Consider the following 26,581-nt stretch of genomic DNA (forward strand, 5'->3'; position numbering starts at 1 on the left):
AAAAAAAAAAAAAAAAACGAGGAAAATATTGCTTTTGAGAAAACAAAGGAGGTCGAGCCACTATCTGCAATGAGATTATTAAAAGTGGTATCAAGCCAGCAAAGAACTGGGACAACATCTATTTGCCCTCTAGGTAGCATGCAGCTCTTAAAGAATGGATGTGTTTTTCAGTGCCACTGAAGACAGGCAGGGAAATATAACATTATGTTAGCAATTGCAAGCACCCACTACTCGAAGAAAGGCAACAATAAATAGAAAAGGAAATAAAATTAAATAAATAAATAAATAAATAGGGGCGAGTGGGCATGGCAGTCATCAGTTATCTCTGAAGCTTTAATAGAATGTAACAGCAGAGAGAGCGAGAGAAAGAGAGGGAAAAAGGAGGGAGAGAAACCATCCTCAGGCAAAATTAACCCATAACATATATCAGAAAATATATATAGGATATACATTAGGAGTGTATTGATTCACAAAATTCATAACTGTGAACATAAGATGTGACACTGTGGTGTTCTGTGACATCTAAATTTAGATCTATGGGAAATATATCAGTAAATAGGTCGGTAAATTGTGGTTTAAAGTGCACTTTGAATGAGCGCATTAGTGTAATGTGGAAGCAAAAACAGCAGGGCGACTGTTCCTCAGAAGAGTGATAACATTATCGAATGCATGTTTGAAAGGTCAGTGGTGAAGTCCATCAGCACTGGTCTAAGTTAAGTGATACTTTTGTAATCCCACAACCGGGGAAATTCCACCTCCGCATTTAACCCATCCGTGAAGTGAAACACCACATACACACTAGTGAACACACACACTAGGGGGCAGACACACTTGCCCGGAGCGGTGGGCAGCCCTATCCACGGCGCCTGGGGAGCAGTTGGGGGTTAGGTGTCTTGCTCAAGGACACCTCAGTCATGGACTGTCAGCTCTGGGGATCGAACCAGCAACCCTCCGGTCACAGGGCCAGTTCCCTAACCTCCAGCCCACGACTGCCCCCAAAAAGATGTGGAAAGAAGTGTGAGTCATCTTTCACCATATCCTCCAAAAGTGGGTGAGTGCATGTGTGCCACAGAACAAGAGAACGAGGCAGGCCTGAAACCTGGACCCCTACAGTGAATGATCCAGCGGAGGCTATTATGCTATGGGGCATTATGCTAGCATGACTTGGGTCCACTTGTCACTTTAGATAGAAGGGTTATTGAAAATCAATATAAAATTACTGACTGCCCACTTCTATCCTATGATGAAACATTTCTAGCCTGATGGGAGTGACCTCTATGTCAATGTCCTCATTTACAGGGCACAAGGGGTCACTGAATGGACCGATGAGTATGAAAATGATGTCTCTACCCAACTGAACATCTTTAAGAAGAATGGTGTTCCATCCCTTCAGTACAATATACACTGACCGGCCACTTCATTAAGTACACCTCCTGGTATCTACGCTTACCGTCCTTTTTATCAGCTCCACTTACCATATAGGTGCACGTTGTAGTTCTACAATTACAGACTGATTTTCTAACAGATTGTATGTAGAATTTGCCAGGTTGAGTGGTAAGGAAGAAGTGAGAAGTGCAAGCAGAGAGGATAGAGAACAAGAACAAGTCTCTAATCTACACCACAGCAATTCCGGAGACTGAAGCCAACAAAGGGCCTTTTGAATGTGCGCTGACCAGGAATAGAACAAGAAATTAGGAAGGGCCAGCCCCCCATCAAATTTAAATCTCTGTAATAGTGATTTTCTCACTCTAGGAACCTTCCCAACCCATATAAAGGAGGTAATAAGCTGATCCAGATTCTTAAAGAACTTTTTCATCAAAAATAAAGGAATAGTTTGAAACAAGAAAAGAAATTTGACCATAACATTTATTCCCGCGATCAATGATAGAGGAAAAGATTTCCATTTCTGTAAATCCTGTTTAAATTTATTAATTAAAGAACAAAAATTAGAATGGAAAAAAGAGGGCAAAGTCAGAGGTACATGAATGCCTAAATATTTGAACCCAGTCGAAGCGAACTGAAAGGGAACAGCAGACTGATTGAGTGATAATGCAAGTGAATTCACTGGGAAACATGCGCTTTTCTGTACGTTCACTTTATAACCTAAAAACGAACCAGCTCTTCAAAAGCAAAAGAACTGGAGGTAGGGAGCTCGCTGGCTCAGTCAGGTACAGTAACAAGTCATCGGCGTATAATGATAATCTCAATTCGATATGCGAGAGATCCCCTGGAAAGATGGAAGAGGCGATCGACAAAGGTTCTATAGCAATGGCGAACAATAAAGAGGACAATGGACATCCTTGTCTATCCCGCGTGACAACAAGAAATAGTCAGAGCGGATATCATTAGTGTGGACACTAGCACGGGTGGGGGAGAGTATATACCAATTTTATCCACGAGATAAATTTGTTCCCAAACCCAAAGTTGGACGAAGTTGAAGAAGGTATCCAATACGAATGCCTTCAGGAGCTCAGAAACACTGGAGGTGGTGAGGGTGAACGACTCTCCTTCCAGAACTCCTACAATGCGGATGTTTAGACGACGAGATCTAGACTCCAAATCATCGCATTTAGCATCCAGCCTGCTAATTTCTTTAGACAGAGACTCAACTTTAGCTTGTAGTGCTACCACGTCATCCGTGCATGTAGAGAGAGAACGCTCAATGTCCGAAACAGTGGATTTAAGACTGGCAAAGTCCGACCTTAACGTTGCAAAATCACGAAGCAGCTCTGTCTTCATGTTGAGAAGTTCTGTCTTAATGCTGGAATAATGTTCATCCATTACCGCACGTATCTCAGAGACCACCACTCAAACAATCTCAGACATCTGAAATGTCCAGCGACACCGCCAGAGCAGAGCTCACTTCCACCAGGCAAGCGGCGTCACTTGTGCACATAGATGTAGCCTGCGCGACAGGCCGGATAAGAGACTGTGATGGTCCTGGCGTTTTATGCAGCTTGGGAGGCATGATGACAAACAACACTTGGTACAGTGATAGCGCTACTAACCACAGCAGTCAAAAGACTGATAGATAAACAATTAAAACTCAAAGTGCATCAAATCTTTTACAGAGAAAACTCCGCTCCGCAGAGAGCTCTAAGCACATGTCTATTCCATGCCACGTCACACCGGACATCTACAGACTGATTCTCTGCATGCTTTGTTAACCATACTCAATGGTCAGGACCCCAACTGTACCACCACAGAGCAGGTATTATTTGGGTGTTGGATCATTCTTAGCACTTCAGTGACACTGACGTTGTGGTGGTATGTTGCGCTAGTATGAGTGGATCAGTAAACATCGTCTGTCCACTCTATTAGACACACATACTTTGGTACAAATCAATGACAGTAGCTCACCTCTTGCTACACAGTTTGCGTTGGTCATCCTCTAGTCTTTCATTAGTGGTCACAGGACATCATTGGCTGAATATTTGGTGTTAGTTTTAGGACTATTCTCAGTCCAGCAGTGACACTGAAGAGTTTTCTGTGGTGGTTCTGACCACTGAAGAAGGGTTAAAGGGGGCTAAAAAAGCAACAAAGCATAGACACACACACACACACGTATACATACAGTGCCTCCAAGTAGTATTCTATTTTCAGATAGCAAAATTCAGATTTTGCATATTCAACAAGTTGCAAATAAGTTAGAGCCCAATTACATTATAATACATTTTAAACATAAAAATTAGGATAAATTATTATTCAACCCCTAGTTTTAATATTTTGTGGAATAACCCTTGTCTGCAAAGTTTTTTATAAGACCTGATCAGGCCGGCACAGGTCTCTGGAGTAATTTTGGCCCACTCCTCCATGCCGATCTTCTCCAAGTTGTCTAGGTTCTTTCGGCATCTCTTGTGGACTTTGATCTTGAGCTCCTTCCACAAGTTTTCAATTGGGTTAAGGTCAGGAGACTGACTAGGCTACTGCAACACCTTGATCTTTTCCCTCTGAAACCAGGCCTTGGTTTCTTTGGCTGGGGTCGTTATCCTATTGGAAGATGAAATGACGACCCACCTTAAGATCCTTGATGGAGGAGCAGAGGTTTTTAGCCAAAATCACCAGGTAGGCTGTGCTACCCATTTTCCCGTGGATGCGGACCAGACGGCCAGGCCCCTTGGCTGAGAAACAACCCCACAGCATGATGCTGCCACCACCATGCTTGACTGTAGAGATGGTATTCTCGGGGCCGTATGCAGTGCCATCCTCTCGCCTAATGCCCCGGGTGTGGTTGGCACCAAAGACCTCAATCTTGGTCTCATCAGACCAGAGAACCTTGAACCAGTCTGCCTCAGAGTCCTCCAAGTGATCATGAGAAAACTTTAGATGGGCCTTGACTTGATGCTTGAAAAAGTACCTTATGGGCTCGCCTGGAATGGAGACCATTGTGGTGGATTATGTAACTTATGGTATCTATTGAAACCAATGTCCCCACCGCCATGAGATCTTCCCAGAGCTCCCTCCTTGTTGTTGTTACGTCTCCTAGGGGTAAGATGCACAAAAAAGAAACAAGACTGTCCACCCAGACGCCAGACCAAAACAAAAAAACTAAATAAGGACACATGAAATACAGGTTTGACAGTTTATTTGATGCTTTTGTACTTTCCTTCTGTCATCGAACTTATTCTCAACAAGCCACTGAAACAAAAAACAAAACAAACGAAACATAACTTTAGGGAGACCCAAGGCCCAAAACAACAAACAAAGAATCTAATTACAATAAAAGAAATATAGCTAACTTACCTAACAAAAGAAAAGAAAAAGAAACTACAAAAACACTACCCTCACTACACTACCGATAAACAAAGCCCAACAAATCAAACAAAAAGGGCAGGTCACCCCTACGTTTCCTTCCTAAAAAAAGAAACAAAACTACCATAATATCTTTACTGGCCCACAGAAACCTGTAGGACAGTAAATGAACAAAAAAAAGGTCTGTCGACTGGCGGGCAGCCAGGGCAGTGGAACCGTGCGAGGCCAAATAAGAAAACCGCTCTAAATTGCTCCGACATCAAAGGCTTTTTATAACCAGTGCCAACAGCAACAGCCAATCACATGCCGGGAAAACCACGCAGTCACGCAGCAAGTCACGCAGCAAGGTCCACCTGAGAACACTTGGAGGGAAAGAGAGAGAAAAGGGAACATCCAAACACAGGACATAACAGTTGTCCTTGGGTCAGCCTAGACCGTTCAGACAAACCTGACCTCTGCACGGGAGGAAGCTTTGAAAGGCTGTCCAGGCTGTGGAAGGTTAACAGTAGTTAAGCCTTCCACTTCCGGATGATGCTTCCAAAGGTTGAAACAGGTAGGCCCAACTCCTTGGAAAGGGTTTTGTACCCCTTACTAGCCTTGTGACCCTCCACAATTTTGTCTCTGATGGCCTTGGAATGCTCCTTAGTCTTTCCCATGTTGACCATGTATGAGTGCTGTTCACTTGATTGGGGAGGGGCTTTTATAGTCAGAAAAGTTTGGAAAAAAACATAATTAATCCAAGCATGTGAAGCTCATTGTTCTTAATACCTCAATTACTTCTTAATACTTGAGGGAACCAAACAGAATTCTGGTGGTTTGAGGGGTTGAATAATAATTGACCTCCTGGTAAACTTTACAATAAAAAAAAAAAAAAAAAGAGGAATAACATTTTGCTGCAGTGCATTTCACATGTCCAGGCCCATCTATTGTCCAAATTTCACACTGCTAAGTTAACTTCAAATGTATAAACCTGCAAATTCTGCAGGGGGTTAAATACTACTTGGAGGCACTGTGTATCCATAGGTTGCTACTGGAATCCTCTTCCACTCCTCCATGATGACAGAGCTGGTGGATGTTAGACCCTTTGTGCTCCTCAACCTTCCGCTTGAGGATGCCCCACAGGTGCTCAATTGCATTTAGGTCTGGAGAGATACTTGGCCAGTCCATCACCTTTACCTTCAGGAAGGCAGTTGTCACCTTGGAGGTGTGTTTTGGGTTGTTATCGAGTTAGAAAACTGCCATGCAGCGCAGTTTTCGAGGGAGGGGATCGTGCTCTGCTTCAGAATGTCACAGTACATGTTGAAGGAAACAAGTGAATGCATATTTCCCTCAATGAACCACAGCTCCCCCACGCCAGCAGCACTCATGCAGCTCCAGTGCATGATGCTACCACCACCATGCTTGACTGCTGGCAAAAGACAGTTGTCTTGGTACTCCTCACCAGGATGACACCACACATACTGGACACCATCTGAGGCAAATAAGTTTATCTTGATCTCGGCAGACCACAGAACATGGTTCCAGTATTCCATATACTTGGACTGCTTGTCTTCAGCAAACTGTGAGCTTTCTTGTGCATCAGCTTCAGCAGAGGCTTCCTTCTGGGACGACGGGCATGCAGACCAAGTCGATGCACTGTGCGGTGTATGTTTTGAACACTGACAGGCTGACCTCCCAATTCTTCAACCTCTGCAGCTATGCTGGCAGCACACACGTCTATTTTTTGAAGCCAACCTCTGAATATGACGCTGAACATGTGGACTCAACTACTTTGGTTGACCCTGGTGATGCCCGTTCTGAGTTGAACCTGTCCTGGAAAACCACTGTATGACCTTGGCCACTATACTATAGCTCAGCTTCAGGGTGTTAGCAATCTTCTTATAGCCTCATACTTATATAGTATGAACAAACTATACCCAGAACACCAAATTTAACAGCCATTCACACCTGGAACTTTGTAACTCTATTGAGTCACAGGACACCAGGGACGGAACAACACATTTGGGCGCAATTTGGCCCTGTTCACTGTGAGGTGTACTCACTTGTGTTGCCAGCTGTTTAGACATTAATGGCTGTGTGTTATTTTCAGAGACAGTAAATCTATTGCTATACAAGCTGTACACTGACTACTTTAAGTTATATCCAAGTTTCATTTCTATAGTGTTGTCCCATGAAAAGATATAATAAAATATTTGCAGAAATGTGAGGGGTGAACTCACTTTGTGAGATCCTGTATGTACTGCACTAGCCACAAGCTAATATGTTAGCCTTGAGCTAATGTACTTCCCAAGACACAACAAAATATTATACAGTATAATATGTTGCATTGTTACAGCCTTGAGGCTTGAGTGTGGCTACCCATTATAACTCCCCTGACACTTGTACAGGTTGTGTATGTGTGTGCCAGTTTACAGTTTTCCCTGTGTGCAACATATATCTCCTCAGAGGTCATATCTCCTGCTGCGAAGGCATACTCAAAGGCTTCTCTCAGGGCAGGCTAATAGCTACACAGAAGCAACATCAACAGCTTGATGCACTGACTAATGTCATCCGGTCAGTACTCTCACAACCTATACTATACATCTATGACAACAGTCTGTAAAATACAGAGAAAATACATTTGATTAACTACTTTCATATGGCTTTGATGGACAGCATGGCCAAGAACACTCTAATCTGGACATCTGACTGACATACAAAATAAAAAACCACAGCTTTTTGATTTTTTGTCATAGTTACTCTGCTGAAAAAAAAAACCGCACAGACCAGCATGCATTCCATGCTAGTCTAAGCTGGTTTGTCCTGGTCTAGCCTTGGTCTGGTGCTGGTTTAGCTGGTCACCTAGCATGACCATGGTGACTGACCAGTATATTAGCAAACAAAACTGGTGACAAGCTAACATTTAGCTTGATAAACAAAGTTTGTTTCTGTTAAATTGAAGTGCGTAGACATGGAAGTGCAGACTGCCTATCAGAGGGCAGAATTTCAGAAGCTGGACATATGCAACTCTGTGGACAGAGCATCTGAGGCTGACACCATCCATCTGTTTCTATTCTATATTCACCATGCCTTCATCAGCTTGCACTCATTGTTTCCATCTCCATCTACTGCAAAAAGACTTCTTATGTTAATTCATTGTTTCCATCTCCATCTACTCCATAAAGACTTCTTATGTTAATTCACCTCTTTACTCTGCTAGGCTAGACTGCTTGGAACAACAAAACATGATGTATTGCTGTTTTTATTCCTATCCTGAAGGTTGGGCCAAAGTCAGTTAGACAGTACTGAAACACAGGTTATCTGATTAGAAAATCATATTATACTTTTTTTCTAAATAAAAACTTCCCATCTATGGATTCTTCTGCTATTGATTATTGTAGCCTAGAAATGACTGCGGGAGGCAAGCAACAAAACCCATTAGAAAATAGTCAAACAGACTTGCTTCTGTGACGTGAGCACCATGCTTAAAAATACATAACACTTTTGCATCCATCAGCCCAGCGGGATTCCTTCATTTCTACTGCTGTCTGAACCGCTGTAAGATCCAGCGAACAGAAGAAAACACTCAGTGACTCCTGCTAAAGAATTTTTGCCTTACATTCAAACAAGAGCTGACAAGTTCAACAGAGGTCTCGCTTCCAAAACTATGCTTGCTGTTTTTTAGGTGTCGGGGAGTAAATATGAAAAAGTTGATGGAACTACTAAAGACCAAGACGCCTAGATTCAAAAGCTTTTAGGACATCTGGTTCTCCTCAGCAAACACTCTTCAAAAAAAAAAGGCTGCAAAATACTTTGAACAGCAGATGAACATAATATTTCTATTTGGGAGACACACTTTAGGCCTATCTTTAGATATGCTTATGTATTAAGAGTAGAATCTCTTTGAAAGGGGGAAACCTAAAAACTCAAAAAAGGTCAAATTTCCATAAAAGAAATATATTTTCATGGCTGGTAAACAAGGAGCAGGAAACATAGTGCTTTCAGGAAAGGCTACTTTATAGAACTGGTAGCTGCAGGAGCACCGCTGCCCAGCACTGGCTGAATGGCCAAGAAGCAGGGCAGGTCACCAACTGCCACACACCAGATGACAGCAGACACATAAACCCCCAATCAACCCCACAGTCCAGTACAGAATGGCGTATAATGTGTGCGTACACTAATGACATCCATAACGCCAACTAATTCCAAATTACAAAGTCTCTAGCATCGTGCTAGCAGTGCTTTTCCAGGAGGCTCCACTCGTCCATGGCCGAACGAGCCAATAGTGGAACACTACACTATCTGAAATGACTGATAGAATCTGACAATAGTTTAGTGTTTATCTCAGTAATGCACCAAAAACGTGCCTGTCCACTTCCTATTTCCCCCATTATATCAAAAACAGTGCAAGCTAGTTCTCAATGAATGGGAAAAAATAAATAAATAGTTAAAATAGTTTCTAATCACTCATCCTGAACTTTCCTTTAATTTTAGAAAGTAGAAGAATGTATTTCACAACAGCAAAGAAGACTTACCTGTACATTTCCTTTTTTCTACAGCAAATAGGTTTTGGGAAGCAGGACACTAGTATTACTGCTACTGTTTGCTGATTGGCTGGCATGCAGAGCAGCTCATTGGCTGATTTCTTGAAGAGCGGGACATTTCCATAAACAGACACCATGTTATGTGAGTGTTATGAGCTTCCCCATTCATATTTCAACCAGTGAAATAACTGGTTTGTATGATCCCAACTGCTAGCTGAAACCATTACCAGCTAGCTTCATTAACATTGTAGCTCAAGGCAAAACTATAGAAACAAACTTTTTTACAGGACAGCAACATTGGCTTGGCTGATCGACTGCATTTGCGTTAAGGAGAAAAGTGTGTGAGTTTAATTTGCCCAACTATCACTTCAAGTACAGAGAAAAAGCCTGGCTTTGCTGTACGAAACCAGGCTTGGCTATCTGCCTATTGCCTAAATAGACCATGTTCCACTGCAACAATAAAGCAGATAAGCACATGTTTGCTCACTTTACACCAATGGAATATTCCCTATCAGGAACAGAAAGCTGATTTGGGCTCCTCTTTTCAAACTCCCCTCCTAAGGAATACTGAGAATTGTGAGAGCAGCCTAGCAGCTAACATCCTGCTAGGCTAATCTGAGGATCCATAGGAAGTGCTTATTGATAGCATTCAGAAACAGCAGATGTGCATATACAGTAGAGTGGATATCGATGTGTACGGTTTTATCACTTGTGTTTCCTGTTCTTATTGTGCCGTGCAGTTTTTTCATCACCTTCTCGCTGCTCAGACTATCTTTGCATCAGGTAATATTTCGGGAAGCGCTTTTCTATAGTGGCGGCTGCAAAGGCTGATGGGAAATAAAATTCAATTCATCAATGCCATCTCTTATCTCTGATACCCACGGCAGACTGTGTGTGCATGTGTGTGTGTGTGCGTGCTCCTACGGCCTCCATCACGCGTGTTAATTTACTTTGTGCTTCTCTTATCAGAGCAGGTGGATAAAGGCCTTGGCAAGTCTCTCTCTCTCTCCCTCTCTCTGTTATCACAGCGCTAGCTGGAAAAGCTTCTGCCATGATATTAAAAGGAATGCTTACCACCTAAGCACCGTATCCCACAATCCTCCTGTCTGCAGAATCCCCCACCCCTCACCCAGCCAACCGCCAGCCATGGTAAGATAAGACTCCAAAAGACATGGCACCCAAAATTCAGTTAAATGTTCCCCCCCACCCTTAAGCCTCAATCACACTAAGGTTAGCATGGCCTTTTCACTGAGCCCTCAGAAATGTCCAGAAACAGATGTCATTACACATTAAAGGGACAGTTCCAGATTATTTTTTCTTATATTTGTTCATCTATTGTCTAATACATGCTGGAAAACATAAATGTGTCCTAAACTTGCCCCAAAACAACCTCACTGCAAATGCAATGAGTATTGGTATCAGGCCAATACAATTAATAATCTGATAACTGAGGAAAATCAGATTTCGTCAGTAATCTGATTAAGGCTTTTACATGCACTTGAGTAATCCGGGTTTACATGAGTCAGGCAGTAATCAGATTTCTGCTTTGAAGCCAGCCAATAAACTCACAGAAGAAGACATGATGTAAACGTCACGTAAAACCTTTCTTTTTTGCACATCGTGCCACTTTACCTGAAATGATCAACATACATTATCTGGAAGATAAACAATGGTTTCAGCATCGCTCCAAAAGTGTTTTGCTGCATCTCGTGGCAACGCTGCTTGTGGTACAGCAGTCTGTTTTAGCACATGCGCAGACTGAGAAGTCCGAAAGAAATCATAGTAAGAGTTCACATACACCAAGAAATCCTGTGCGCCAGAAAGTACCGAGTTAAAATCCAGCTCTCTTTATCAGATTTATTTATCGGATTTCTTAATCATATGGTGTATGACTTTTGAATAATCGGATAACTGCAGAAATCTGAATATGATTAGATTACTGAGTGCATGTTAACGAACTCAATATGTATATCGTATCAGTATTGTGTCATCTCTAAACCGCAAAATATTATGTCTAGGCAAGAGAACCTTCAAGGAAAAGGAATAGTTTCATGAAAAGCTTAATCTAACTTATGTTAGACGAAAGTTACAACAAGTGTAGTCAACCAGACATGCTTGGTGCCTGAAGTTTGCTTCTTTAGCTTTGCGTGGCTAATACAGCTAACAAAGAATGGAAGCTGATCAACTACAAATGATCAATTAGCACTGTCCAAGCTGCATCCTCATGTCTGATGTTTGTTGGAGCTACAAGGCTAATGTAGTTAACTAGGGAGTTTTTGACTGGCCGTTAGCATCACACAAACTATCTATGCCTGTAAGAATAACAATTTGATGCAAGTATTCAGTGATGTAGGAATGCAGTTTGGACAGTGCTAATTGGTAAAGCTTCCATTATTTGTTAGCTGAATAGTTTGTATAATACTAATGGCTAGTCAAAGGCTCCTGTTATGTGTTAACTACAAAGTTGATTGACTACATTTGGGGTAATTATTAGCAGTGTTATTAGCCAACTGCCTTTCTAAATCATTGCATACTTGTCACTCATCTCAGACATACGTGCTTATGTGAGTTCACACTCTTCGTGACATACTGTTATCTATAAAAGTGGACTAAAGTGTGATGAATTGCTACAGTGGTAAATACACAGTTCACAGAGCACTACTGACTAAGAGCACTAATGACGATGCAACTTTTTCTTTAACGCAGGTGGCTGACATTTCATATGCGGCTTTGAAAATGTGCTTCCTTTAATCACGTCTTGCTTTATAGGTTCACCAGGCACATCTTGTGAATATCTGGAGCTTCAAATTCAAAGGACATTCAGTGGAACTAGCTTACGGCTAAAAGCGTGACTGAGGTAATGATGTATATCTGAGCGATTGCTAAGCAGTGATTGGAGGAAAAAATTAAACGGATGTGGAGGATTCTGATTAGGCATCACACAATGACAAAACTGAAATTCTTTTTTTTTTTTTTTATGCCCATAGTTATTGGCGTAGTATAATATGTAACACCTCTGCCTTCTATGCAGGAGACTGGGGTTCAATCCCTGCCTGGGCAGGCACCCTACACTATACCAATAAGAGTCCTTGGGCAAGACTCCTAACACTGCCTTAGCCTACCTATGTGTAAAAAAATAACTGGATAAGAGTGTCTACTATGTTTACAGTATTTGGCAAAGTTCTCACCATGAGCCCAAACAGATGTTTAGATTACCTCAAAATTGCTCCCCTAGAAGCTCAGGCCCCTGGTCATGCAACCATTTAGCCCACAGGATGATCCGGCCTGCCTGTTACTGGTTAGCTATATTGGCCTTGAAGCTCCAGTGCAAATCTTTGGACAACAAACATGTTGTGGCTGATTAACTACATTTGAGGAAAGGGGAAACGTAGATTTTATTTTATTTATTTTGCAGAACTGCTACTTTAAGGTAACATGGCAGTGCTTTCGCGAAGGTCGATGTGCCTGCTCTGGGCCGACAGACTGACAGCCTGGTAATTATTCTGTCCTTATTTACGTCTGTGTGACTGTGTAGCAGCAGTCTAATAAGCCTAATACACTGCTTTCATACAGAGCCCTGGCATTAACCCCAGGCCGACAGCGGCAGTTTACTCACACACGGACACAAATTGCTGGGGTCAGGGATCAATAGACATAACACACAAGGAGAAGAGGCTTTTTTAGCAGACTGCTTCTAGAAACATTAGTGAAAGAATGGGTCGCTCTGAGGAGCTCAGTGAATTCCAGCATTGTACTGTGATAGGAAGTCCAGTTGTGAAATTTCCTCACTACTAAATATTCCACAGTCAACTGTCAGTGGTATTATAACAAAGTGGAAGTGATTGGGAACGACAGCAACTCAGCCACGAAGTGGTCGGCCACGTAAAATGACAGAGCGGGGTCAGCGTGCAGAGCTTGCCAACTTTCTGCAGAGTCAATTGCTACAGACCTCCAAACTTCATGTGGCCTACAGATTAGGTCAAAAACAGCATAGAGCGCTTCATGGACTGGGTTTCCATGGACGAGCAGCTGCATCCAAGCCTTACATAACCAAGCACAATGCAAAGCATTGAATGCAGTGGTGTAAAGCACCGCTTTTTTTACACGGAGGCGTGTTCTCTCAAGCATCGAATCATGTTTCTCCATCTGGCAATCCGATGAACGAGTCTGGGTTTGGCAGTTGCCAGGAGAACGGTACTTGTCTGACTGCATTGTGTCAAGTGTAAAGTTGGGGACAATTTCAAGCTCCCAACTTTGTGGGAACAGTTTGGGGATGGCCCCTTCCTGTTCCAACATGACTGTGCACCAGTGCACAAAGCAAGGTCCATAAAGACATGGATGAGTGAGTTTAGCGTGGAAGAACTTGACTGGCCTGCGCAGAGTCCTGCCCTCAACCCGACAGAACTCCTTTGGGATGAATTAGAGCGGAGACTGTGAGCCAGGCCTTCTCATCCAACATCAGTCTCTGACCTCACAAATGTGCTTCTGGTAGAATGGTCAAAAATTCCCATAAACACACTCCTAAACCTTGTGGAAAGCCTTCCCAGAAGAGTTGAAGCTGTTATAGCTGCAAAGGGTGGGCCAACATCATATTAAACCCTATGGATTAAGAATGGGATGTCACTCGAGTTCACATGCGTGTGAAGGCAGATGAGTGAATACTTTTGGCAATATAGTGTATGTGTGCTTGAGTGTTTTCAGGCTTGTTTGTTTAATCGGGTGCTCTTCTATATTCATGCATGGGCCTAATTATGCTATACAATTGCGTGCATGCTCATGTATGTATTAGCATGAATAAATCACTTCTTTGACATCCTTGATATTACTTTATTATTCGACCCATTCTGTTGTACGAATATAGAGCTGCTTAATGTTACTTGTACATCGAACAGGGGTGCTGAATCTACTTCAAATCAATAATATGGGCTTTGCGATCTGAATTCTGTTGCACTGCATCCAACATAGGCAGCATGGAGCTTCTTATACAATGATAGGAAACACAGTAACACAGAAGACTCCAATTCCACATTCTGATTCTTTAACTATGGCCAACGAGGACATGCAGTCTTATCCTAGGATTGGATTTGAATGAGTTAAAGGGGACAAAGCCAAAGTCTCAGAATGAACCACTGACAGCACGTTAGATAAGAATGCTGTGATGTCTCAACCACTATGAACAAAAGAAAGACGTTTCATGATTCAACAACCAAAATGCCTGGCCCCATGTACCAAAAATACACTTCCTGATCACTGTGTGTGTGTGTGTGTGTGGGGGTTTGAGGTGTAAAAGAAGTGTTAACTTTAGCTCTAAACGCAGGGTGACGCTTGCCTGACTGCTAGCCGCACGCTGCACTCTGCACGATGTGTTCAGCATATTAACCAGCCATTTACAGTTAAAGCAGCGGGACAGGGCTCAGCAGGCCCGCACTTAATCACACCATTCAGGAGCCTTATTAGAGAACAATTACTAAATGGCAAGCCTTGTAAATCATAAATCATTCATCCAGATGACTAAGGAAAATGAGAATGGTATTTTGCAGCAAATCCCATGTACGGGCTGGACCACCTCATGCGTATTTATAAGTTGAGGGTAAGAGAATGAACTGGCCCTGCTGCCTCATCCGTCCAGCCAGCAGGGCTGACGGATTATAGAATAAAACAACCGTCCTGTATTTAACAGTGCAGAAGAGTGGTTCTAATATACCACTATGGCGGTAGGGGGCCATCTTATTACAGCTTATGTCAAAGAGGTTCTCAATTCTGTTTAACCCTACTAGGTCCCCTATGGCGCCTTGAAAAGCTTCTTCTTGCATTTCGTTTAATTATTTCTTACCCGTAGCCCATAGTGCAGTAAGAAAAGGAATTCTGTTGAAATAGCATATTGTATACTTTTAACTGATACCACATTTGTGCTTGTAATTAGAAGCAGAGATATTTTATTATAATTTGACAAAAAGTTATTGTTGCACACATCATTCTTTTATATAGTCGGCATGTTTTTTCACTGACATTGAATCAAACAAAAAAAAGAATTGCATACTTGAACCATGGTAAGCTGAATGTACACTATATGGCCAAAACTATGCAGAACCCTGACCATCACACCTATTTGAGCCTGCTGGACATACAATTCCCAAACAATGGCCATTGAGTTGATCCTCCTTCGCAGCTGTAAAAGCCACCACTCTTCTGGGAAGGCTTTTCACAAGATTTTGCAGTGCATCTGTGGGAATTTGTGGATATTCAGTCAAAGGGTATTTGTGAGGTCAGCCACTGACATTGGACAAGAAGGCCTGGCTCACAATCGATGTTTCCATTCATCTCAAAGGTGTTCAACAGGGTGAGGTCAGGGCTCTGTGTAGGCCACTGGAGTTCTACACCAAAACCATGTCTTTATGGAGCTTGCTTTGTGCACAGGAACATGGTCATGCAGAAATAGGAAAGGGCCTTCTACAGATTGTTGACACAAATTTGTCTAAAACAATACCTTTCTCAAGGACTAAGGTCTAACAACCCCAGACCGTTATACCTTCTCAACCAAACATTATTGTTGGCACTAAGTAGTCTTGTAGGTAACATTTTCCTGGCATATGTGAAACACAGACAGTAAAGCTTGTTTCATCACTCCAGAACATGTTTCCATTGCTCCAGAGTCCAGTGGCAATGTGCTTTACACTGTTGCAGTAGGTCCTTGGCATAGAACACAGTGACCTTAGACTTATAAGCAACTGTTCTGTCATGGAAAGCTATTTCATTAAGCTCCCAACACAAAGTTATTGTGCTTCCAGAGGTAACTCTGTAGTAGGTCATGCAACAGAAGGCAGATTTTTATGTGCTACACAGACTTTGGGTGGTGCACCACTTTGCCTGAGCTGCTGTTGTTTCTAGATGCTCCATTTCACTATAATAGCACTTACAGTTGAACTGGGAAAATTTCACAAACTGACTTGAACTCACTTGAACTCTATAATTAGGAGGGGTATCAACATACTTTTGGCCATACAGTGTAATTGCCACTAACTATGTAACTAACTCTGCAAGTCATAATGAAATTTGCATTGTATAAATTGTATTATGTAATGTAAATTGCACGTTCTGCAAAATGACAGCACTCCACACTTCAAGATAACTGGCAGGGTGAGAACACTAAGTGAAGTCGCAGTCTATTTCACGAGTAGTCTCTTGTTCTCTTTCTCTTGCACTCGTTCACTCTCTCCCTGTAGATTTCCCCCTTTGCATCACTTTGTAGCAGTGAGCGTCTGTTAAAGTGTCACTTGATAGACATCTGTCACAGCTTATATCACTCATCCACCCACTCTCGATCACTCACTCTAACTCTCTCTCTCTCCCTACCTCAGGCAGCTCTTAGGATGTGTGTGGCAAGGTGCTTGTGGGAGAGTCTGAATGATATAGTCTTTTATATCTTCCCCATCATTCCGCCAGCCAAGATCACACAATATTAAGTCTTTTAAAGGTGGCTTATAAACACTGTCACGTGCCTGATCAGAGAGTTTTCCCTTCATTCTCTACAGAACCACCCCATCAACGCTTACGCACTGCGCTCTGCGAATTTCTACTGGACCTAGAACAGACCCCTGCAGCACACCGCCTGAAGCCTTCAAATGGAAAACAATTCTGGATGAAAAAGCCTCTACACAAGCAGGTATACTAGCACAAGCTCACCGTAATCCACATTAGGAAAGGACAGAGAGCGAATCAGAACAGAAATCCACATCATCTGTCCAAAGCACGTCGGCTCAATACAAGCTGAGTGACAGAAAGCCTGTTGTTCAGGATGTGAACAGCACTCTGTCCGCTCCTTTTGTCCGTGGCTGTAGACGCCTTGGACGGCTTAAAGTGCCTGAAGGGTCTGCATGAAGGACAGGAAAGTGCCTGAGAGCATCTCTCTTTCAATCATGATGATACAAAACAGCCAGCCTTCAAACTGAAGTCAAGGGCCACTAGCGTCGCACTCGAAAGAGGGGTCCATCGAAGCAGAGGTGTCAGTCAAATGGCCAAAGGCCCTGCAGGGGTGCAGTTTAATTATCTGAGCTTTGGTCTACCCCTCAATCAAAAATAGAAAACTATTTAATGAACTTTTTAACCAAAAAAACAACAAAAAAAATCACAAGGACAACCAATACTAATGACAGCTGGTGCTAGAGAATCATCAATCTATATGCAAAGGTGCCTGAAGTCGGTCCCTGATCATCAAGGTTGATTTCCTCCTTTCCACGAGCTCTGGGATCATCCAGAATCGGAATGACAGAGGAGAAATGCCAAGACTGGTATATGAACACCTGAATGCCTTTAATGGTATAAACTATACACCAGCAATGAAAAGGAACTGCTCAGGTATAATGATCGCTGATACAAATCAAAAAATAAACAACAACTAAGAGGGTTTTTAAAATATGTTGTAAGTCCTTGTTTGGCCTTAATGACCACTTCACAATATCTTAATGATCTACAGTAGAGGTCTCAAACTCTAATTAAATGGAGGCCATTAGCCAGGTGCTCTTATCTAAGAGGGGCTGGTAGGAAAATATTAATTTTTTCATGTATGTACGACTTAATAATTTTTTAATGAATTTTTTCATTTAATGACATGTTTAATGTGCTCCAATCTAGTCTCAAGCATGAATTTATCAACTTAATCATTGGCAATCCTGTCACACAGCACAACTACTACTGGTACTAATATATATATATATATATGTACACTGCACAAAACACTTAAACAACACAATATAACTCCAAGTAAATCAAACTTCTGTGAAATCAAACTGTCCACTTAGGAAGCTGATTGACAATCAATTCCACATGCTATTGTGCAAATGGAATAGACAACAGGTGGAAATTATTGGCAATTAGCAAGACACACTCAATAAAGGAGTGGTTCTGCAGGTGGGGACCACAGACCACTTCTCAGTACCTTTCTGCTTTCTGGCTGATGTTTTGGTCACTTTTGAATGTTGGTGGTGCTTTCACACTCGTGGTAGCATGAGGACTCTACAACCCACACAAGTGGCTCAGGTAGTGCAGCTCATCCAGGATGGCACATCAATGCAAGCTGTGGCAAGAAGGTTTGCTGTGTCTGTCAGCGTAGTGTCCAGAGGCTGGAGGCGCTACCAGGAGACAGGCCAGTACATCAGGAGACATGGAGGAGGCCGAAGCAGGGCAACAACCCAGCAGCAGGACTGCTACCTCCGCCTTTGTGCAAGGAGGAACAGGAGGAGCACTGCCAGAGCCCTGCAAAATGACCTCCATCAGGCCACAAATGTGCATGTGTCTGCACAAACGGTTAGAAACCGACTCCATGAGGATGGTATGAGGGCGGATGTCCACAGATGGGGGTTGTGCTCACAGCCCAACACCGTGCAGGACGCTTGGCATTTGCCAGAGTACACCAGGATTGGCAAATTCGTTCACACTGAGCACATGTGACAGACGTGACAGAGTCTGGAGACACCGTGGAGAGTGATCTGCTGCCTGCAACATCCTTCAGCATGACCGGTTTGGCAGTGGGTCAGTAATGGAGTGGGGTGGCATTTCTTTGGAGGGCTGCACAGCCCTCCATGTGCTCGCCAGAGGTAGCTTGACAGCCATTAGGTACCGAGATGAGATCCTCAGACCCCTTGTGAGACCATATGCTGGTGCGGTTGGCCCTGGGTTCCTCCTAATGTAGGACAATGCTAGACCTCATGTGGCTGGAGTGTGTCAGCAGTACCTGCAAGATGAAGGCATTGAAGCTATGGACTGGCCCGCCCGGTCCCAGACCTGAATCCGATTGAGCACATCTGGGACATCATGTCTCGCTCCATCCACCAACGCCACGTTGCACCACAGACTGTCCAGGAGTTTGCAGATGCTTTAGTCCAGGTCTGGGAGGAGATCCCTCAGGAGACCATCCGCCACCTCATCAGGAGCATGCCCAGGCGTTGTAGGGAGGTCATACAGGCACGTGGAGGCCAGACACAATACTGAGCCTCATTTTGACTTGTTTTAAGGACATTACATCAAAGTTGGATCAGCCTGTAGTGTGTTTTTCCACTTTAATTTTGTGTGTGACTCCAAATCCAGGCCTCCATTGGTTAATAAATTTGATATCCATTGATGATTTTTGTGTGATTTTGTTGTCAGCACATTCAACTTTGTACAGAACAAAAGTATTCACTGAGAATATTTCATTCATTCAGATCCAGGATGTGTTATTTGAGTGTTCCCTTTATTTTTTGTATATATAACGCATTTTCAGAGGATTTCTCTAATACTTCCATTCATTTCCAAATTCTGTATGTGCTGTCATGTCATGAATGAATCCACAATATAGTCTACAGCCAAATTACTTGTAGATAAATTACAGCCATGCTTGTTCAGTGTGCAGCATCTATGCTGTGTCAGGTTTTCGTTTGATTGGTTCTTCTAGTACAGGAGTTGGCAACCCAGATCTTAAGCTACATAAGAGCCATTTAGTCCTTTCAGCAAATATTAAACCACCTTGGAAGCCATGACATTTTATGTCCATTTTACCATTTTGGCTGTGAATATGTCACAGTATGTGCTAATGTACTAGCATAGGCGTAAAAATATTATATAATATAAATGAAAACACAGACTTACGAGGCTGACTGCGTCAGACAGTTTCTCTTTGAAGATTAAACGTATCAGGAAACCAACTGCAGTGCTTATAAATGCAAAAAACAGTCCATTCAAGTCCAAATTATCAACGTTCACCATACGTCTCCCTCTTTGCCGTTTCGTTAGCTACTAGCTGGGCAAGATTCTTGTCTGCGCTGTTAGGTGACTAACAGTCTGATGCCAATCCTCAGGGCTAAAGTTTGAAAATATGGACTACATTAACTCCAGCATTTAAGCCCATTTATTGTTAAAACTGTGTTGAACGATCAGAAGCAAATCAAAGGAGGATTATTTTATTGTTACCTAAAAATCGAATTCTGCTGTGGAGTCGCAACAGGGTAGTAAAAGAGATGCATGTTGCTGACCCTGTTCTAGCATGGAATGCCCTATTTTTCCTTTTAATAATATCAGCATCAGCCTATGCTGAACTTATACAGCTTATGTTAGGTAACCAGCTACAGTGTCTCGTGGGTAAACCCAACAGGTGTGAATATTTAACCGTAGAACGTTCGGGCTGAATGTAAGGATGAGCTGCCAATATGTATGCAGCTGTCTCTGGTAGTCTGGAATCCCTAATCTTGTTCCATGCTGCTCCACAGACCACCCATAAAGAATGGATATTTTTTTCTTCACACAATTCACAGTGTATGATGTGACGGGATTTTGCATTTACATTGTCTTATTAAAATAACCAGTACTTTTTGTGGTCCTTCAACATTTGGAGGTCTACAGTTGTCATTTTGCTCTGGATTTGATTTAAAGTATGTAATCATTTAAAGGCAACTACAAAATGAATTATATAGTAAGGTAAGCAATGAATAATATTTAGATTTATGTTCTATTACCAGCTTGCACATTTCTGTTTGCTTTTATGTCCAAAAACATGACTGTATGAGCAACAGCAAGTTTCCATCAAACTCAAAAGGTAATAACATATCTACTCTTTTACTTAAAACACAAATATGGTATCGATGGAATGTTTAGCACCTGCATTTTCTACATCTGCTTGTTTCATTGAGCTATGAGGGAGAAAATAGAGGCAGATCCCTTTAAATACATCAAAAACAGGCACTAAACTTTAGTATGACATATTTCTGCACCTGAATAAGTCTTTTAGACTGCTAGCTCACCAATAGAGTCTCTCCTATTCTCTCCTTTGTTATTCAAGTCTCCAACCATGAGAAACTAACATCTTCCTCAAGCAATCTGAATAAAAGCTCCCTGTCATCAAAGAGTTAACAAAAGCAAGACAAAAAAGGGAAAAACCCACAGCCACTAGTCATTTTCTCGGTACTGAGTCGTTCGATAATTCTTCAAAAGTCCTAATTAGTATAATTAATTCAGTTTAATGAACCCTCTGCTCGCACTTTGCATCCCCTTAATCATGTCAAGCCCACTTCAGCAGCGAGTGGCACACCCACAGGAGGCTAGCGCTCATTTTTTCAGTGCACGCTCGTTATCCGCAGGTGATGCAGTGGCTGGGCTGCAGGCCTGCATTTCACTGATGTGATCGCACTGCGCAACAAGTGTCGGCGTCCCACAGAGAACGCTGCTGACATCTTTAATTGGCCCTCCGTTTCAATCGGTCTCATTAGCTGCAGTGTTAATTGCGCGCGACGCAGGTGAAGGCAAGCGCTTTAACCCACTAGAGCCACGCTCTCTTCTGCACAGCTAATGCACAGCTCTCAGCCACAAACGCTGCTCTTTCCCCCCCTCCTGCTCTGCCTCCTCCAGACTGTAGAGATTTCTTTTGTTTTTACAATTCACTCTTTTCTTCTTTTCTAACTCTTTTTCTACTTTTTCTCTCTCATTTCTCGTCCTTGCTCCTTCCTGTCTCTCTCTCCTTTCTCTCACACTCACTTCCCCCACTCTCTCTTGCTCTCCTTTCTCTCACCCTCACTCCTTTCCCTCACTCTCTCTCCTTTCTCTCACACTCACTCCTTACCCTGTCTCTCTCTCTCACTCTTACTCCTTCCCCTCACTCTTACTCCTTCCCCTCACTCTTTCTCTCCTTTATCTCACCCTCGCTTCTTCCCCTCACTCTCTCGCTCTTCTTTATCTCACCCTCACTCCTTCCCCTCACTCTCTCTCTCATTTCTCTCACACTCACTCCTTACCCTGTCTCTTTCTCGCTCTTCTTTCTCTCACTCTTACTCCTTCCCCTCACTCTCTCTCCTTTATCTCATCCTCGCTCCTTCCCCTCACTCTCTCTCTCCTTTCTCTCACACTCACTCCTTCCCCTCACTCTCTCTCCTTTCTCTCACACTCACTCCTTACCCTGTCTCTCTCTCGCTCTTCTTTCTCTCACCCTCACTCCTTCCCCTCACTCTCTCTCCTTTCTCTCACACTCACTCCTTACCCTGTCTCTCTCTCGCTCTTCTTTCTCTCACCCTCACTCCTTCCCCTCACTCTCTCTCCTTTCTCTCACACTCACTCCTTACCCTGTCTCTCTCTCTCCTTTCTCTCACTCTTACTCCATCCCCTCACTCTCTCTCCTTTATCTCATCCTCGCTCCTTCCCCTCACTCTCTCTCTCCTTTCTCTCACACTCACTCCTTACCCTGTCTCTCTCTTCTTTCTCTCACCCTCACTCCTTCCCCTCACTCTCTCTCCTTTATCTCACCCTCGCTCCTTCCCCTCACTCTCTTTCTCCTTTCTCTCACCCTCACTCTCTCTTCTTTCTCTTAGCCTCATTCCTTCACTTCACTCCTTCCTCCACTCTCATCTTTCTCCCACCCTTTCCCATCTCTCTCTCCTCTCTTTCTCGTCTCCCACCCTCACACCTTCCTCTCTCTCCCTCCCTCCATTTTCTTTTCTGTTTCACCTTCAATGAAATTTCACCTTTGTCTCTCACTTTCTTCTCTCTGTCCTTTCTCTCTCACGTCTCTTGCTCCTTCCACCCTGTTTCACTTCTTCCTCTGTTCCTCCCTTTTCTCCTTCTCTTTTCTCTCTCTTACCCTTGCTCCTTCCAAGCTTTTGCTCATGTCTCTCGCTCCTCCTCTCCCTCTTTGCCATTCTCTCTCTCATCCTTGCTACTCTCCTCTCTCTTTCACTCTCACATCTCTCACTCCTTCCCCTCTCTCGTCTTTCCAGCTTCCTCCTCCACCCTTCTTTCTCTCTATCTTGTCTCTCGCTCACCCTCTCTCCTTCCCCTCTCTCTTTCTCTCACTTTCCTCTCCCTTCTTTCTCTCACTTGTCTGTCACCCCATCTCTCTCTCTCTCTCTAGATAAGCCCATGTGGCAGTATGAATAGAGAGAGCTCATCTGCATTCTTTCGGCTTTTGCACTACCGATACACGTAGCATGGCAGACTCGGATAATCAATCCCACAGACCACAGATCTTCACAGTTCAACAGACCAGACTAATCAAAGTCAGAGCACAGCCGTGTGCCACTCTCTCGCAAGGCTGCCCATCTCCGAAACACACCGACACAAAGCTGTAAAGCAGAAATCTCAGGCCTGTTTCACAGACACAGGAGAATACTGAAATAAAAGCACATTTTGAGCAGAAATTCTCTGCTGAAAAGCTGAGTAGACAAGCACACGGCTCATCTGTGTCTAAAAACTAAGGCTTAATACTCAATCTAGACTTGGATGCTAAGATGTGATGTTCTAAGATCCTGTTTACACCTGGTCATTTTATGTGATTTGTATCTGTATTCGATGCATTCACACTTAGTCAAATAAACTGTGACATCTTGTCTTCAATGTGCGGCTCATGATCGGTTCATGATTTTTAAATGGTGTGGTGAATTAGCTTAATCTTATCTTATCATGCACGCCCTCCGTGATTACTCTGCTGTATTAGGTTTTCTAGGACATTTGTGCTTAAAAAGAATCAAGAGACACTTCTTAGAGGGCAGGTTATCACATTAGATTGACAGGTATGTAAATCTGATTTGCAATGCGAGACAATGAGAATGCCGCTGGTTCACGATTGGGACATCTGTTGTTTGTGATGGCCTTTAGTTACTGTGGTTTTGTTTGACGTGATGTAAAGAGTCAGGAGGAGCGTTGACTGATGTAGCTTGGAGAGACAGACATATTTACACTTGTATAACATCTGGTTATCCACTGTGCTACACCAACAGGATTCTAACCTATGGTTAATGCTTAACATCTAGAAATCTCATCTACGGTTAATGTTCATCATCTAGAAATCTCATCTTTGGTTAATGTTCATCATCTAGAAATCTTATCTATGGTTAATGTTCATCATCTAGAAATCTTATCTATGGTTAATGCTTAACATCTAGAAATCTCATCTATGGTTAATGTTCATCATCTAGAAATCTCATCTATGGTTAATGTTCATCATCTAGAAATCTTATCTATGGTTAATGCTTAACATCTAGAAATCTCATCTACGGTAAATGTTCATCATCTAGAAATCTCATCTATGGTTAATGTTCATCATCTAGAAATCTCATCTATGGTTAATGTTCATCATCTAGAAATCTTGTCTATGGTTAGTGCTAAACATCTAGAAATCTCATCTATGATTAATGCTCATCATCTAGAAATCTTATCTACTGTCTATATGAATGAGAATTCTTTCTACAGTTAATACTGAACTTCTAGAAATCTCACCAACGATAAATACTGATCTTCTAGCTAATGTCCCTATGGTTAATGCTTAACTTGAAGAAATTCTGCTTATGGTTTATGCTTAAACTTCCAGAAATCTCACTTGTGGTCAATCCTGTTCTAAATTTCTAGACTGTACTCTCCATGAAAATTCTTTTGCAGATAATCAAAGAAAAAATCCCAAATCTTATAAAACCTCCTTTCTGATGGTAACCAGGTTTTTTTGTCAATCATGAAGGTATGTGATCTCTGGATTTGTGTTAAGCATCCTGGGGCGTTCCCCACGGATGACATTAAACTTTAGCACTGAAGCCACCCAGTTGTAATGTGATTTGTGGCACGATGACATCACCTAACTGCCAATGAGCGGAAATCGGTGCTGTAGCCGTCCCCCTAGCTCATTCGCTAACTGCTAAACAGGGCAGGGAGGTGGTGGGGGGCTAATAAAAGTGAGACAATGAAACAGAATGACACCCATTCCACTTAAGAGCGAAAGCCGGCTTGGACTTGGCAGCCATGTGAGAGAAGTGCTTGCATGTTTGAAGAGGGTGATAAAAGGAGCTGTTATTGTGTGTAAAAGCTGCCAGCCTGCCATAATGATAAATCAGGGCGAGAGAAGGGAGACGAATCAGCCGCCGGTCAGCCCCGGGAGAGGCTGGCTCTACATAATGTGCTGTTTAATCAATACAGGAACGCCCTCCGTACCACTCTGGCGCTCTTCCACAGCCACTCTCCCTCCCTCCTTCCCATTTGTCTTGGGCTGGGATTCCTAATGTCCCATTCTGCTAACATGATGATGTCACTCATCTTTAACTCAGCTGAAGTTGTAGAAATCTTATCTATGGTAATACATTTCAAGCAATCATGTATTTTATGCTGAACTTCTTAAAATCTGTCCTACGGTTAATGCTGAACTTTTAGAAAGCTTGTCTTTGGTTAATGTTAAACCCCAAGAAATCTCACCTATTGTTAACCCTGAACTTCTAGAATTTTTGACTGTGGTTACTGTTGAACTTCTAGAAATATTGATGCTAAACCTAAAGAAATCCTCTCTGTGGTTACAGGTGAATGTCTAGAAATCCCTTCTATGGTTACAGCTGAACTTCTAGATAACTCACATAGGGTTACTGCTGAACATCTAGAAACCTTGCCTATGTTTAAGGCTCAACTTCTAGAAATGTTGCCTATGGCTATGCTAAACTTCAAGAAATCTTCCTTGTGTTTAGAATGGAACGTTTAGAAATCTTGCTTATGGTTAACTCTGAGCTTCTAGAAAGCCAGTCTATGGTTAAAGCTGAACTTCTAGAAACCATGCCTATGTTTAACGCTGAACTTCTGCAAATTTTGTCTATGGTTTAAACTGAACTTGAAATCTTCTCTATGGTTAATGCTGAACTTCTAGAAACCTTGCCCATATTTAATCTTAAACTTCTAGAAACCTTGCCTATGTTTAATGCAAAACTTCTAGAAACCTTGCTTATGTTTAGCAATGAAATTCTTTAAACCTTGCCTATGTTTAACGCTGAACTTCTAGAAACCTTGTCCATGCTTAACACTGAACTTCTAGAAACTTTGCCCATGTTTAACGCTGAACTTCTAGAAACTTTGTCCATGCTTAACACTGAACTTCTAGAAACTTTGCCTATGTTTAGTGCTGAACTTCTAGAATTCTACCTACAGTTACTGCTGAACTAGGAATCTTATCTCTGGCCACCCAGTTCTACATCAATGCCTCTCCTGATTGTGCTGTCATTTCTGACAGCATTTTGACAGCAGTATAGCTATGTTCTCTATTCAGCAAAACGTATCAGCTAATGAGATCTGTCACTCAATAAATGTGCCAATACACAAATAGGTCATAACAAATAACCTACCAGGGTAAAAAAGGCTAAATGATTGCTTTATAGCTAAGCAACAAAGATAGGCATAAAACTGTACTGTAGTTTGATGATGAGTCAAACAGTCCACATAAGGTGACCATAAGGAGGCCAGATAGTTAGCACTTTAGTTACAACAAACTATTCCACTCGGTAGGACAGTTCTGTAAACTGGAAACTCATTATGTTGCAATTCTGAGA

General features: G+C 42.5%; 1 protein-coding gene across 3 annotated transcripts in view; it reads right to left on the reverse strand.

The window, feature by feature from the left end:
- Positions 1-26,581, reverse strand: part of ptprga (protein tyrosine phosphatase receptor type Ga) — a 438,997-nt gene that overhangs the window by 136,105 nt on the left and 276,311 nt on the right. The window lies entirely within an intron of this gene.

Source organism: Pygocentrus nattereri, chromosome 21 (assembly GCF_015220715.1).
Source record: "Pygocentrus nattereri isolate fPygNat1 chromosome 21, fPygNat1.pri, whole genome shotgun sequence".
Lineage (NCBI taxonomy): Eukaryota > Metazoa > Chordata > Actinopteri > Characiformes > Serrasalmidae > Pygocentrus > Pygocentrus nattereri.